The sequence below is a fragment of the Bos grunniens genome, chromosome 3 (assembly GCF_055505025.1).
Source record: "Bos grunniens cultivar Pamir isolate PY7600 chromosome 3, Bosgru_T2T1.0, whole genome shotgun sequence".
NCBI lineage: Eukaryota > Metazoa > Chordata > Mammalia > Artiodactyla > Bovidae > Bos > Bos grunniens.
Window position 1 is genome coordinate 16,462,974 of NC_141167.1, and position 14,889 is coordinate 16,477,862.

The following is a 14,889-nucleotide window of genomic DNA, read 5'->3' on the forward strand; positions in this document are numbered from 1 at the left end:
GTACTAGATGTCTTTTTTTTTTTAAAGTTCAAAACGCAGTACCGAAATGCGTAAAGGAATAGAGTACCTTATATTTAAGCAAGTCTCTCCTTGGAGCCAAAAGAGTTTCTTGCAGAAATAGGTTTTGTCTCCTGGCTTACACTAAGAAGCGCTCCATTAAAGGGCAAACTAGAGTTCATTTAGAGAAGGAATGAGAACCCCAGACTATGACAAACAACTGAAGGCAAGTGGAATCAGTTAGTTAAGACAAGGTTCCGGGGACATGATCTTCAGCTATCTTAATGGGTGTCCATAAGGGAACAGAATTAGGAAGAATTGGAGGCATCTACTTCTTTCAACCAAAACAAACAAACAAAAATTTCGAAACACCAAAGCTTTCCAGGAACGAATAGGTTTCCTAGGGAAGAGATTAGTTTCCCGTCACTGGAGAAGATCTTCAAATAGACTGGTCAAATTATTAGGGTAGAATTTGGGATTTTCGAAGCTACTTTGGTACGGGGCGAGAGAAACGGATCCTAGATGACTTTTAAATTCCTTTCCAATGTGGAGACGTTCTGGGGTTCACCTATCTCCTAGAAACCCCTTTTCATTCCTCTGGGGCTGGCCCACAGCCGTGCCCACGTGTCCAAGCCCTCCCGGCCCCCGGCTCACCTCAGTGCCCAGAGTCCCCCGCCCCCGTCGGAGGCTGGAAACAAGCTCTGCCCGCCCGTTTCCGGCGGCACACGTGAGTTGTCCCGGCGCAGCTCCCGCAGCCGGAGCCAGCCCGGAGGACGCGGCTGACAGCTCCCCGCCCTTCGCACCTCCGACCCTCGGCTGGGCCAGGAAGCCCGCCGACCTCGGTCCTCGCCCGCCCCGAACCGGATCCGGCCGGCGAGGATCCACAGGCATCTCTCAGCTCTCCTGTCGGAGCAGACTGACAGCTCCTCCGACTCCTGGCCCTCGGCCCAAAGCCAACACTCTCCGGCCGACCCAGCCCCGCTAGCTTGGACAGAACGACCCCCGCTCGGACCGCACGCGATGCTGACCCTCCCGAGTCCCCGTGTCCTTGAGTTTTTCCCTCGCGGAGCCCCGGGGTGCCCCTACTGAGAGAGGGCCGCGGGCCGGATACTGGGCCCCGCCGGACCGGCCGCGGATGCAGAACGCCGCGGGGGTTCCCGGACCGCTGAGTAGGCGGGCGACAGCAGCGCTCGGACCCCTGACAGGCTGACCGGCCAGGACACACAGACGGACAGTAGGGCCCGAGGGGCGGGGGCAGCGGCCCGGCCGGTCCCGGCGCCTCCTTCTCGCCCGGGGCGGCCCCTGGCGGCCCAGGCCCCTCAGGGCGCGGGCTTTCCTGGCGAGCGGAGGCGGCCACCGAGGCGCTTACCTGCGGGCGCAGCGACGGCGCGGGGCGGCTCACTCCCTGCCCGCCGCCATGTTTCCGCTGCGCAGCGAGCTAGAGAGGACGCGCGGAGGGGGCGGGCGGGGACGGCTCCGGAGATCGGCGGCGGCCGGTCGGCCGGCGGGCTGGCGGGCGGCAGGGGGCTCGACCGAGGCGGCGGCGGCGGCGGCGGCGGCTGAGGCGGGGGCGGGGCGGGGGCTCCCTGGCCCCGCCCCCCGGGCCTCCCGCCGTGGGGTGGCGCGCGCCTGGGCGGTTGGGCCCGCGCGGAGCCGGGGGCCGGAGGAGGTAGGGGGGCGTGTGTCGAGGGGGTGGTGAGCACGGGTAGGGCGCCCCCAAGCGGCCCGGCCTAGCCAGCGCCCGCTGTCGGCCTCCTCCCGCCTTATAGCCCGCGGCCCAGATCCACACCCCCACTGGCCCTGCGCACCCCCTCTCAAGGGAGGGTAAACTGAGGCGTGGAGAGGGCTCGTGGACCCGGTGGTGGGTGACATTAAGCGAGTTAGCTCGAATCTCTGCCGCAGGACCTTCACCTCTAAAGGAATATTGTTCAATCCAGACGGTTGGTGTGAAGATAAAATAAGTTAATGCTTGTGAAGCCCACAAGAAACAGTGCTGGGCACCCAGTAAGTAAATGCTCAGTAAATAGAAGATGCCACCGTCCTTTAACTGGTTGATCCATTCAACAAGTACTTAATGCATTGAGCCCTATCCATGTACCTGTTTTCAGGCTCGTTCTGTCAATAAACAGTTTTTGCTGCACTCCTCTGGTTAAATGCCTGTCCACTTGGACTATCCCTGTTTTAACAGAGAGGAAACTGAAGCTCTGGGAGGTGAAGCTACTTGTCCGAGGTCACCCAGCCAGTAAATGACTGAGTGGAGATTCACCTCCAACCTGACTTCAAAGCCTGTGCTCTGCCAGCAGGGAGACATCAGCTGTCAGGATAGGTCAGAGGAGGCACTTTGAGAGTCAAACCCTTTCAAGTTCGTTCTTGAAAGAGCCTGCAAGGAAGAAGCTTATTTCAGGCAGGGGGATGGATGTGTGTAAGGGCATAAAGACACATGATAGGGGATGGCTGGTTGGTGTGACTGGTGGAGCGGGAATATGGGAAACTGTGGATATGGTGCTGAAGGAGGTCTTTGTGTATCTAGAATGACAATTAATGTCTTTGTATGTAATTTATTTTATAGGCCAATGGTTTTCATAGTGTGTAGTTCTGGTACTCCTTGGTGTCCCTGAGATCTTTCAGAGGTCAGTGAGCTCAAAATTATTTTCATAATAGTGCTAAATGTGATTTGCTTTTTTCACTGTGATTCTCTCATGAGTGTACAGTGAAGTTTTCCACAGACTACAGGACAGATGATATTTCAACACATTAAATGCGGAAACAGATTTGAGAATCCAGCTGTCTTCTTTAAGCCAGGTGTTAAAAAAACTTCTACAAATGTAAGACACCACTTTTCTCATCAATATTTTGTTTTAGAAATTACAGAAAATTTTAATTAAAATGTGGTTATGTTACCATGTGATGGGTTTATTGTAATTTTAAGTGAATTAACAAAATTTTAGAAATTTCTGTGTTAATTCCTAACATGGTAAGTGTTGTTAGAAGTAACAAACAGCACATGAAAAATCTCTTCAAGTTCCTCCATAATTTTTAGAGTGGAAAGGGGTCCTGAGCCCAAAAGGCTTAGGAATACCTGCAATAGCTACTGAGAGGCTATTGAAGTTGTAAGTAGGAGAGTGACTAAATCAGATTTTCATTTCAGAAAGCTTTCAAGATCCCAGCCCAGCCTGGAGGGGTGAGTTCACGAGGCATAGGCATGCTAGACAGAAGGACAGAAACGGAGAAGTGCGGGGCTGGTAAGCAACAGAGCTAGGGCCCAGATGAGACTGGTCTTTTTATTCTTCATTTGGTATCCCTCACCACCTGACAAGCACCAGAGTGAATGTTTTATTCCTTCATTTCCACTGAGTGCTGTGTAGGGAGGCTTCTGCTCACATTTGCTATGGACGTTAGAGCCCTTTCTGACCCCACCACACTGTTTCTGCTTCTCATTGCCCACTTTCTAAGCAGTGAAGTGGGGGAGGCAGATGAGAGGAAAAGAGGAGGTTACCGATGGTCGTGTGAGTGAGCCTGAGAATCCTGGCAGAGGGTTCCGCAGAGCTACACAGCCCAGGGTATCCTTCACATACTTTGAGGGCTCACAGGTGAGGGGAAAAACAATTGTATCAAAACCTCTGCTGTCAGGAAAGCTATTTTTGAAGTGAGGTTCCCCAAAGTTTTGAGACTCTGTTCCTTAACATTAAAAAAAAAAAAAAGAGTCCATATCCATTGAGAATCTTCTAAAGGTATATTATAAACTTCCTAGCCATCCTTATTTAAGAAACAGAAGTAAATTTAGTATTTTCTTGATTTATTATAAACATGCACTGGTAGCAATCAGGCTTTATTATTAAGGAATCCTCTTGGACTATCGAGTTAAGGACTCTATTTCACCTTAATGGATGGCCCCAGAATGCTGTGCTTTGGGGATTCTCATGGGGGTTTCTTAAAGTTTCTGGTTTTCAGTTGCCACTTCTCCTGCTGTCATTATGCCTATCCCTTTTATCAGATCAGATCAGTCGCTCAGTCGTGTCTGATTCTTTGCGACCCCATGAATCGCAGCACACCAGGCTTCCCTGTCCATCACCAACTCCCGGAGTTCACTGAGACTCATGTCCATCGAGTCAGTGATGCCATCCAACCATCTCATCCTCTGTCGTCCCCTTCTCCTCTTGCCCCCAATCCCTCCCAGCATCAGATTCTTTTCCAATGAGTCAACTCTTCGCATGAGGTGGCCAAAGTACTGGAGTTTCAGCTTTAGCATCATTCCTTCCAAAGAAATTCCAGGGCTGATCTCCTTCAGAATGGACTGGTTGGATCTCCTTGCAGTCCAAGGGACTCTCAAGAGTCTTCTCCAACACCACAGTTCAAAAACATCAATTCTTGGGCGCTCAGCCTTCTTCACAGTCCAACTCTCACATCCATACATGACCACAGGAAATACCATAGCCTTGACTAGACGGACCTTTGTTGGCAAAGTAATGTCTCTGCTTTTGAATATGCTATCTAGGTTGGTCATAACTTTCCTTCCAAGGAGTAAGTGTCTTTTAATTTCATGGCTGCAGTCACCATCTGCAGTGATTTTGGAGCCCAGAAAAAGAAAGTCTGACACTGTTTCCCCATCTATTTCCCATGAAGTGATGGGACCGGATGCCATGATCTTCATTTTCTGAATGTTGAGCTTTAAGCCAACTTTTTCACTCTCCACTTTCACTTTCATCAAGAGGCTTTTTAGTTCCTCTTCACTTTCTGCCATAAGGGTGGTGTCATCTGCATATCTGAGGTTATTGATATTTCTCCCAGCAACCTTGATTTCAGCTTGTGTTTCTTCCAGCCCAGCGTTTCTCATGATGTACTCTGGATATAAGTTAAATAAACAGGGTGACAATCTAATTTGCTGAAGCCAAGAAGGTGCATAGTCTAAGCTTACTGGAGTTGGATCAAATAGCCTCTGAGCAAGGGTCTGAGGGACTCTCCTGAGATGAGATACTAGAAAGGTCAACTGCACAGGCAATAAAGTGGGGTAGTTGATGATGAGCTGTGGCCTTAGCCTTAACTTACTTGGTTTCACTTTCTTCCTCTATAAAATGGGGACAGTCACATACAGTACCTATCATGTTGAGTTGCTAAAAGGATTAACCCAAAGCATTTAGTTGTGTATTATCCTCAAACTCTATGGGTTAAAGACCAGAATCATGACTCTCCATCCTAAACCTTCTCTTTCTGTCTGTGCTCCCCATTTCAGACAATGCCACCACCATACTCCCAGTCACCCAATCTTAAAACTTAGTAGTGCTTCTTTTTAAATCTTTTTTTTTTTTTTTCCTTTTCCAGCCATGCTGTGCAGCTTGCAGGATCTTAGTTCCCAGTCGGGGATTGTACCTGGGCAACAGCCGTGGAAGTGCTGAGTCTTAACCACTGGACCACCAGGGATTTTCTGGTAGTACCTCTTAAAATTCCTCCCTGTCCTCCACATCCAGTCAGTTTTCAAAGCACACTGCCTTTTCCCTAGTCAAGGTGCTGTTCCCTGGACTATCAGAGATGTAACCTAATTCTTGACTCTCTTCTCTCTACTTGCCTTCCGCAACTGCCAGATCCTGGAAACATCATGCCTGCAGGACAAATTCCACACTTTTTAGCCCTGTCTTCAAGGTTCATTGGGCTTCCCAGGTGGCTCAGTGATAGAGAATCCCCCTGCCAATGCAGGAGACACAAGAAACGCAGGTGCTATCCCTGGGTGGCGAAGGTCCCCTGGAGGAGGAATGGCAACCCACTCCAGAATTCTTGCCTGAGAAATTCTATGGACAGAGGAGCCTGGCAGGATACAGTCCATGGGGTCGCAAAGAGTTGGACACAACTGAGCACATCAAGGGTCATTATGATCTGGCCACAACTCTTTGTTTCTGAATTTATTTCTCTCCTTTATTTACTCCTTGATTCACATGTAAATTTTCTACATTTTTCCTTTGCTGTCCTTTTCGACATATGTTCTTTGCTTCTTTTGGTTTTTCCATATATTGTTCTGTCTTCTAGAATACCTTGGTCTCCATCTTTGTGTGTCCAAACCTTACCCATCTTTTAAAACTTTGATTCTATGCTGCCTTCAAAAGCCTTACATGATCCTCTAGCTTGTGTGTGCTGTGTTTAGTCGCTCGTCGTGTCCGACTCTGCAACCCCATAGACTGTAACCCCCACTAGGCTCCTCTGTCCATGGGGATTCTCCAGGCAGGAATACTGGAGTGGGTTGTCATGTCCTCCTCCAGGGGATCTTCCCAACCAGATACTGAATCCAGGTCTTCCACGTTGCAGGCGGATTCTTTACTGTCTGAGCCACTAGGGAAGCTTCCCCTCCAGCTTGTATAATAAAAGCCAACATTTATGTAATGCTAAGTAAGAACCAGGAACTCTTCTGGGTGCTTTATGTGCACCATCTTATTTAACTTTTATGACAATTTAATTTTCACAGCAAATCTATGCAGTGAGAGTTACTAGGATCTGCATTTTACAGATGAGAAAACTGAGGAACAGGAAGCTAAAGTGACTTGTCCAAGGTTACAGAACTAGTAAATGGTGAAGCCAGAATGGGAATCCAGGCAGCCTGGCTCCTGGTAGCTCTCAGGTCAGGGCATGCAAACCTCTCTTAGGGCCTTGGTCACTTTCTGCCTCCTTATTGGTTAACATGACTTATCTTGTCTACTTGAAAGTGAAAGTGCTAGTTGCTCAGTCATGTCCCCTCTTTGCAACCCCATGTGCTGTAGCCCACCAGGCTCCTCTGTCCATGGGATTCTCCAGGCAAGAATACTGAAGTGGGTAGCCATTTCCTTCTCCAGGGGATCTTCCTGACCTAGGGATCGAACCTGGGGTCTCCTGCACTGCAGGCAGATTCTTTACCATCTGAGCCACCTATCTTGTCCATATTTACACACTAAGTTTTTTGAGAGTAGATTAAAAAAATGATCTATAACAGTATCTTCTGAATTTCTTGAACTGGTAAATATTTATTTAATTTTTTTAAATGAATATAAAGTCAACAAAATATTCTATAGCAATAAAAATAAATGATCCAGAGCAGGATTGACAAACAATGGTCCTTGGGCTAAATCTGACCCAATTCCTATTTGTGTATGGTCCAAGAGCTAAGATCTTTTTTTCCAAATTTTATTTTTTTTAATTATGGAAGTATGATAACACATTTATAGGATACTTGGAAAAATATAGAACAAGGTTACATATAGTTTCACTGTGTAATTATTTTAAGTAGATAAATTAAGACTTACAGTTGGAATTTCAATAACAAACTCTCAAGAATTATTGGAATGAATATGTAGAGAAGTATAAGGATTGTGAACTGATTAACCATAATATTTATACAATTTTTATACAACAGCGGGATACAAATTCAAGTTCCAATAGACTGTAAACTAGGAGACATTGGAAGATATCCATGAACATAAAACAAGATGTGAAATTTCATGGTCTAAAGGTATTGCAGTCATACCACAAATTCTCATCACTGTGGAATTATGTTAGAAATCAATATCAAAAGGTATTTAAAAGTAATCCACATATGTTCAAGTGCAATGTGACATTTACCAAGAGAGATCTTCGACTTAGCCGTTGAAAGCCTCCATAAAGTTAGAATGAGAAAAACAGAGGGTGATTGCAGAGAAAAAAGCATTTACATAAGAAATTAGTGTCAAAATGAGAAATTAATATTAAAGATACTTTCAACAAAATCCCATGTACATGGAAATTAAATTATTTTACACTTTTTAAGTGGTTGAAAAAAGAATATGTCATGACATGTGAAACTTCTATGCATATAAAGGTTTATCAGAATTCAGACAGGATTTCTATGGCTACTTTTGTATCACAGTGGGTTTTATGACATGTAAAGCCTGCAGTATTTACTCTTTGGCCATTTATAGAAAAACTTGCCAACCCCTGACCTAGAGCTACATGTAGTAAAATGAAAAGGTCTTTGAAACAGCACTGAACAAAAAAGTATAAGCAGTATGCCACTTGTATAAACCTTAAAAATAAGCGAAACAGCACCAATTTTATTTAGGGACCCACATGCAGTACAAGTATAAAGACATGCATGGAAACAATAAATAATAAATTCAGGGGAAAGGTTATCTCTAGGAGTTGGGGTGGACATGCCTTTGGAGAAGAGTACACAGGGAATTTTAACTGTTTGCAAGCAAGGTGGAGGGTATACAGCATCCCTTGTGTTAAAAATTAAAACATAACATGTAATACTGACAAAAATGTTTCATAAGAAATGAATGAATGAGGTTAGGGACTCTCTGTTTTCGCTGGTTGAAAATATATTTGGCTTTTACCTATAGCTAATGTGTTTGACTGTGTGGATCACAATAAACTGTGGAAAATTCTGAAAGGGATGGGAATACCAGACCACCTGACCTGCCTCTTGAGAAATCTATATGCAGGTCAGGAAGCAACAGTTAGAACTGGACATGTAACAACAGACTGGTTCCAAATAGGAAAAGGAGTACGTCAAGGCTGTATATTGTCACCCTGCTTATTTAACTTATATGCAGAGTACATCATGAGAAACGTTGGGCTGGAAGAAACACAAGCTGGAATCAAGATTGCCGGGAGAAATATCAATAACCTCAGATATGCAGATGATACCACCCTTATGGCAGAAAGTGAAGAGGAACTAAAAAGCCTCTTGATGAAAGTGAAAGTGGAGAGTGAAAAAGTTGGCTTAAAGCTCAACATTCAGAAAACGAAGATCATGGCATCTGCTCCCATCACTTAATGGGAAATAGGGAAACAGTGGAAATAGTGTCAGACTTTATTTTGGGGGGCTCCAAAATCACTGCAAATGGTGCTTGCAGCCATGAAGTTAAAAGACGCTTACTCCTTGGAAGGAAAGTTATGACCAACCTAGATAGCATATTCAAAAGCAGAGACATTACTTTGCTAACAAAGTCTGTCTAGTCAAGGCTATGGTTTTTCCAGTGGTCGTGTATGGATATGAGAGTTAGACTGTGAAGAAAGCTGAGCACCAAAGAATTGATGCTGTTGAACTGTGGTGTTGGAGAAGACTCTTGAGAGTCCCTTGGACTGCAAGGAGATCCAACCAGTCCATTCTAAAGGAGATCAGCCCTGGGTGTTCTTTGGAAGGACTGATGCTGAAGCTGAAACTCTAGTACTTTGGCCCCCTCATGCGAAGAGTTGACCCATTGGAAAAGACTCTGATGCTGGGAGGGATTGGGGGCAGGAGGAAAAGGGGACGACAGAGGATGAGATGGCTGGATGGCATCACCGACTCGATAGACATGAGTTTGAGTGAACTCTGGGAGCTGTTGATGGACAGGGAGGCCTGGCGTGCTGTGATTCATGGGGTTACAAAGAGTCAGACACAACTGAGCAACTGAACTGAACTGAGGGTGTTATGGTAAAATATAAAACTGAAGTCTCCTGCTCAGATGGTGTGGAGTTGGCTCAAATTCATGTCCATTGAGTTGGTGATGCTATCTAACCATCTCATCCTCTGCCATTCCCTTCTCCCTTTCCCTTAATCTTTCACAGCATCAGGATCTTTCTGATGAATCAGCTTTTTGCATCAGGTGGCCAAAGTATTGGAGCTTCAGCTTCAGCATCAGTCCTTCTAATGAATGTTCAGTGTTGATTTCCTTTAGGATTGACTGGTTTGATTTCCTTGCAATCCAAGAGACTCTCAAGAGTTTTGTCCAGCACCACAATTCTAAAGCATCAATTCTTTGGCACCCAGCCTTCTTTATGGTCCAACTCTCACATCCATACATGACTGTTGGAAAAACCATAGCTTTGACTATATGGACCTTTGTCGGCAAAGTGATGTCTCTGCTTTTTAATACACTATCTAGGTTTGTCATAGCATTCCTTCCAAGGAGCAAGAGTCTTTTAATTTTATGGCTGCAGTCACCATCTGTAGTGATTTTGGAGCCCAAGAAAATAAAATCTGTCACTGCTTCCACTTTTTCCCAGGAATTTCAGGGGCCATCTTAAAATTCTGCTTCCTACACCTAGCGAGAAGTGTTCTCTTAAACACTTCTCTATGAATTCTCCTGGCAGTTTGTAACTTATTAATAGCACAGTATGCATTGTATCACTATTATTAGGGCACATTTTAAAATTGCTTTTCTAGGCTGAAAATGTCTTGAAATCAGGAAACTTGTCTATACCTGTAGCTCTAATGCTTCAAACGAGGCAGTTACATGAAGAGGATATTCCTACATGTTTGCTGAAAAATTAAAAGTGTGCATATTATCGTTTGAATCCTTGCTTCTTTTTTAGATCCAGATCAAAACTCCTCTGACACGTCTCAGGAAGAATTAATAGCTCCCTCCCTGTGCTGTCACTTGATATCATCTCTGTATGAAATGTGTCACCTTAAAGTATCTTAAGTTAGACTATAGTTTCTTGAAAGTAGCACTTCACTTTTATTCCACTTTGTATCCCAGAACACAGCACATCATAGATTTCATTAATTGTTTAATGTTTAAAATGTTTAAAGGAAAGTGTAAAGGGTTTAAAAATGGAGGCAGGTGTAGAGTAGATTTGGGCTATGACCAGACCCTTGGGAAAGAGTCATAGGTGGGAGAAGCCAAGAGATACAGAGACAGTGGCAAGGGAAGAAGACAGGCAGATCTGTAAGGATGTGATTTTTTTTTAAAGAAGGGGTGCTACAAAATCCCAAGTCTGCTGTTTTATATGTCTCATTAAGGAATAAAGCTGAAGAACACTCTATTAAGGACAGCATGAAGGAGCAAAGATTATTCCAGGACTGACAATTAGGGAATGGTGTTTTATCAAGTTGCTGGGTGGACAGTGACCCTGCAATGCAGGAGACCTGGGTTCGATCTCTGGGTCAGGAAGATCCCTTGGAGAAGGGAGAGTTGGTAAATGAAAAGGAGAAATGGCTTCTGGTGCTTAAAGAAAGTAGGGATGGCGGTTTTGGCAGGAGGCTCTGAAAAAACCTGCAAGCTCTTAACTTACTCCTGGATTTGGATTTTTTTCTCTTTCACGTCTTCTTCTGGTTGTTGGCCTTCTGTGACTTCTTTTCTGCTTCGTGCCTCCAGTACTCTTGTCTGGAAAATCCCATGGACGGAGGAGCCTGGTAGGCTTCAGTCCATGGGGTCTCTAGGAGTCAGGCATGACTGAGCGACTTCACTTTAACTTTCACTTTCATGCATTGGAGAAGGAAATGGCAACCTACTCCAGTGTTCTTGCCTGGAGAATCCCAGGGATGGAGGAGCCTGGTGGGCTGCCATCTATGGGGTCGCACAGAGTCAGACACGACTGAAGCAACTTAGCAGCAGCAGCAGCAAGATCATTAAAAGGCTTCCCAGGTGGCTCAGTGGTAAAGAATCTGCCTGCAGTGCAAGCGATGTGGGTTCGATACCTGGGTCAGGAAGATCCCCTAGAGAAGGAGATGGCAACCCACTCCAGCATTCTTGCCTGGGAAATCACATGCACAGAGGAGCCTGGCAGGCCACACAGCCCATGGGGATGCAAAAGAGTCAGACACAACTTAGAGACTAAGCAACAGCAACACACTAAGTTTGGAATCAGAAGGATGGTTGGACATTTTCTGACTGATTCACCAGGAGCCCTGAATGTTCTGGAAACGGGAGGATGGGATAACAAGTCCGTTGTTGGATTAGAAGTGGGCTCGTTACCACTGAAACACATGCCTTGACTGTAGGGGAATAATGCTGGAGAACCAAAGGATGACAGAAGAGCCCCAGTTCTCCTTAAATGATGGTCAAAGGCAGGTTCGTTTAGACCTTCCCTCCAATTCTGTTGCTCACAACCCATGGGTTTATTGGCTGTCTGGCGAGTTATACTCCCTGTGCAAGACTCTTGGGAGAGACCCCAACAGGGCACACTGCTTACCCTCGAGGAGTTTACAGTCCCACGAGAAAGAGGATTATAATACAAGGCAGGAAGTTAAAGTACCAAGAGGGAACTGCAATCAAAATAATGCAGTGTTTGGAAGAGATTGTTTCATAGAGAAGGAGGACTTGAATGATGGGTAGGGGAAGTTGGAGGTGGTGGAGAGAGTATGAGAGGAATGGGGCATTGTATGGAGAAGGTATAACAAGCTAGGGACAGAACACACTGAAGAAATGGCAAGTAGTTTCATATGGCTAGAGCCAAGGATTCTTATTAGGGAGACTCAGTCAAAAAGCTGGAGAGAGAGAATGAGGCTTAGCTATGGAGAGTCTCAACTGTCAGCTAAGAATCTCGAGAGTGTGTTGGGTAGGGTGAGCAGAGGATAGAGGGGTGGAGGGGGCTTGAGAGCTGGTAGGGGTGGATGGGGAGAGCAAAAGTACAGGTTTGGGTTGCTTTTGTCAGGCTCTTGCATTTCTTTGCCTGGAATGTCTCTGCTCAGCCTTTTCTCTGATGTTCTGAGTATCCTATGTCCATAATAAAGCCATCTCTTCCAAAAAGCCTTGCTTTGACCCTCCATGATGACTGTGACCTCTCCCAATTCTGAGCTCCCCACAACTTATCATCTGACCCTTTCCACTGACCTTTGTCACAGCCCACCTGCCAGATAGCTATTTTAATCTATATCTATTTTATATCCTACACATATTATATACTTGGTAAGCGTTTTTAAGTCTGATAGAATTAACTTCCCCTTGAGTGTTCGGCATGTAACTTGGGGAAGCAGGGTCATGAAACTTGATGAACCTAATATTTCTGTAAACATGGTGGACAGACCATAGATTAGAATGCATTTCTGCTAAGGTCAGAGGCTGAAATTAGACAGGACCTTGGAATTCATGTTCACCTCATTTCACGAGTGACACCCAGAGAGGTACAGTAACTTGCTCAAGGTTACACAGTGAGTTAATGATCTTAAACAGAGTATGTGAGGGTTTTATCACAGTGCCTAACACAACAGGCACTCAGTGCTTCCTCTCTAGCCTCTTGAACTTTAATCAAACACCAAGCCACTTGTAATTTTTTTCCATCCTTTATGGAAACTTTATGCTGTTTCTTGCATTTGAGGTTCTGCTTGTACCTGGAGTGAGTGAAAGTTGCTCAGTCATGTCCAACTCTTTGTGACCCCATGGACTATACAGTCCATGGAATTCTCCAGGCCAGAATACTGGAGTAGGTAGCAGTTCCTTTCTCCAAGCGATCTTCCCAACTCAAGGATCGAACCCAGGTCTCCCATATTGCAAGCAGATTCTTTACCAGCTAAGCATTTCCCTTGCTTAGTTGCATACGTATCCTTTGCATCTGTGTCTGGCTGCCCTCTGAAGATAAACTCAGAAGGTTGGATCTCTCTGTGTATTCTTCGGTACACACTCAGCACCTCACACCATACCTGGAACATAGCGGTGCTCAGTAGATCTTTACAGAATGAAAGTGCAGAGAGGGGCCATTCTAGGCCCAGGCCCCAGACCAGAGAGGTAGGCTCCTTATCGTTCCTCTGTAACTCACAGGGCCCAGACTGGATGCTCAGATTCTAATGGTGTGAGGGCTTTGCAGAGGAGTGCTGAGCTTCAAACCTCACTGTTTATCTAAGACACTTCTGCTCTTGTTCCTCTTATAAAATACCAAATAAAAATAGTTCCAGGAAGCTAGTGGCTGAGAAATTCCAGGCTCTGTCTGAGCTCCTAGATAAAGGCTGTTATTGTTAGGAAGTTGGTCATTAATCCAACCTGCATTCTCTCTGTGCTTTCGTTCCACATCCTTCTAAAGGCACTGATTCTTTTTGTCCTCATTTGCCCTTAAGCCTGGTAACTGGAAAAAAATTAACTTGACAGCCGTTGATGTAAAAATGATCTAAAGGTATCAGTTGTCTAAGCACACTTTGTGCTCTGGGCTTGTGACTTTAACTTGCTCTCAAAGTACTTTACCAGATGGCTAGTATCCTCATGTAAAAGATGAGAGAAATTATACCTACCTTGCCAGATTAGTGCAAGAGTGAAAACAAGATAGGCAGAGGTTCCTGGCACGTGTGCTCAGTCACTCAGTCGTGTCCGACTCTTTGCAACCCCGTGGACCGTAGCCCACCAGGCTCCTCTGTCCATGGATTTCCCAGGCAAGAGTACTGGAGTGGATTGCTATTTCCTTCTCCAGGGGATCTTCCCCACCGAGGGATTGGACCTGTGTCTCTTGCATCTCCTGCATTGGCAGGTGGATTCTTCACCACTAGCGCCACCTGGGTACAATAGCAACGGTTAAAGAAATGTTACATCTTGATCAGGGGTTGTGACCCCCTTACTATGTTATGCTGTGGTCAGACTTCATCTGGGCTATTAAGTTTTCTCAGTGAGGCTCATATTTTTGAAGAGTGATGTTGACAAATTATTACTCAGAAGCAAACAACCAAGATGATAAAAATCTGGAAATCAGACTTTATAAGAAACAGTTGAAGGATTTGGAAATATTTACCTGAGGAAAGAAATCACTAGGGCTAGAATGGCACGTGGCAAGGCTGTAGATGGGTCTTCAAATAATGGAAGGATTAACACTTGGAAACATGAGACACGGGTTTGATCCCTGGGTCAGAAAGATCCCCTGGATAAGGAAATGGCAACCCACTCTAGTATTCTTGCCTGGAGAACCCCACGGACAGAGGAGCCTCACCAGCTGCTGTCCATAGGTTGCAAAGGGTCGGACACAAATGAAGCGACTTAGCATGCAGGTAACATTTGGAAAAGGGTTATACTTCACTTCTATTCCATAAATATTTATGGAACATGTGTTAATGCCAGGATCTGGGACTGCAAAAAATGCCACGCCTGCCTCAAGGATTTGAGACTACGAAGGACCATGACAATGCAAAAGAGGCTGTTTTAAGAGGTGTTCGAGGTGCTGAGAGGAAGAAGAACTGATTCTGCAGAGAGGCAAGGGAAGGATTCGCCA

General features: G+C 45.4%; 1 protein-coding gene and 1 long non-coding RNA gene across 49 annotated transcripts in view; one reads left to right on the forward strand and one right to left on the reverse strand.

Annotated features, from left to right (window-relative positions):
* SCMH1 (Scm polycomb group protein homolog 1) overlaps nucleotides 1-1,429 on the reverse strand; it is a 224,161-nt gene extending 222,732 nt beyond the window's left edge. For 47 of the 48 annotated variants that reach the window (XR_015156868.1, XR_015156869.1, XR_015156848.1 and 44 more), the window contains exon 1: nucleotides 1,367-1,429. The gene's annotated coding sequence lies outside the window, so the exon portion shown is untranslated. The remainder of the gene's footprint in view (nucleotides 1-1,366) is intronic. The other variant, XM_086382152.1, reaches the window with a different exon arrangement.
* A 207-nt stretch (nucleotides 1,430-1,636) lies between these two features.
* LOC147375102 (uncharacterized) lies at nucleotides 1,637-7,718 on the forward strand. The gene is made up of 2 exons (XR_015156879.1): nucleotides 1,637-3,239; nucleotides 5,317-7,718. It is a non-coding gene; the product is annotated as an uncharacterized LOC147375102 (long non-coding RNA).
* Nucleotides 7,719-14,889: the final 7,171 nt, after the last annotated feature.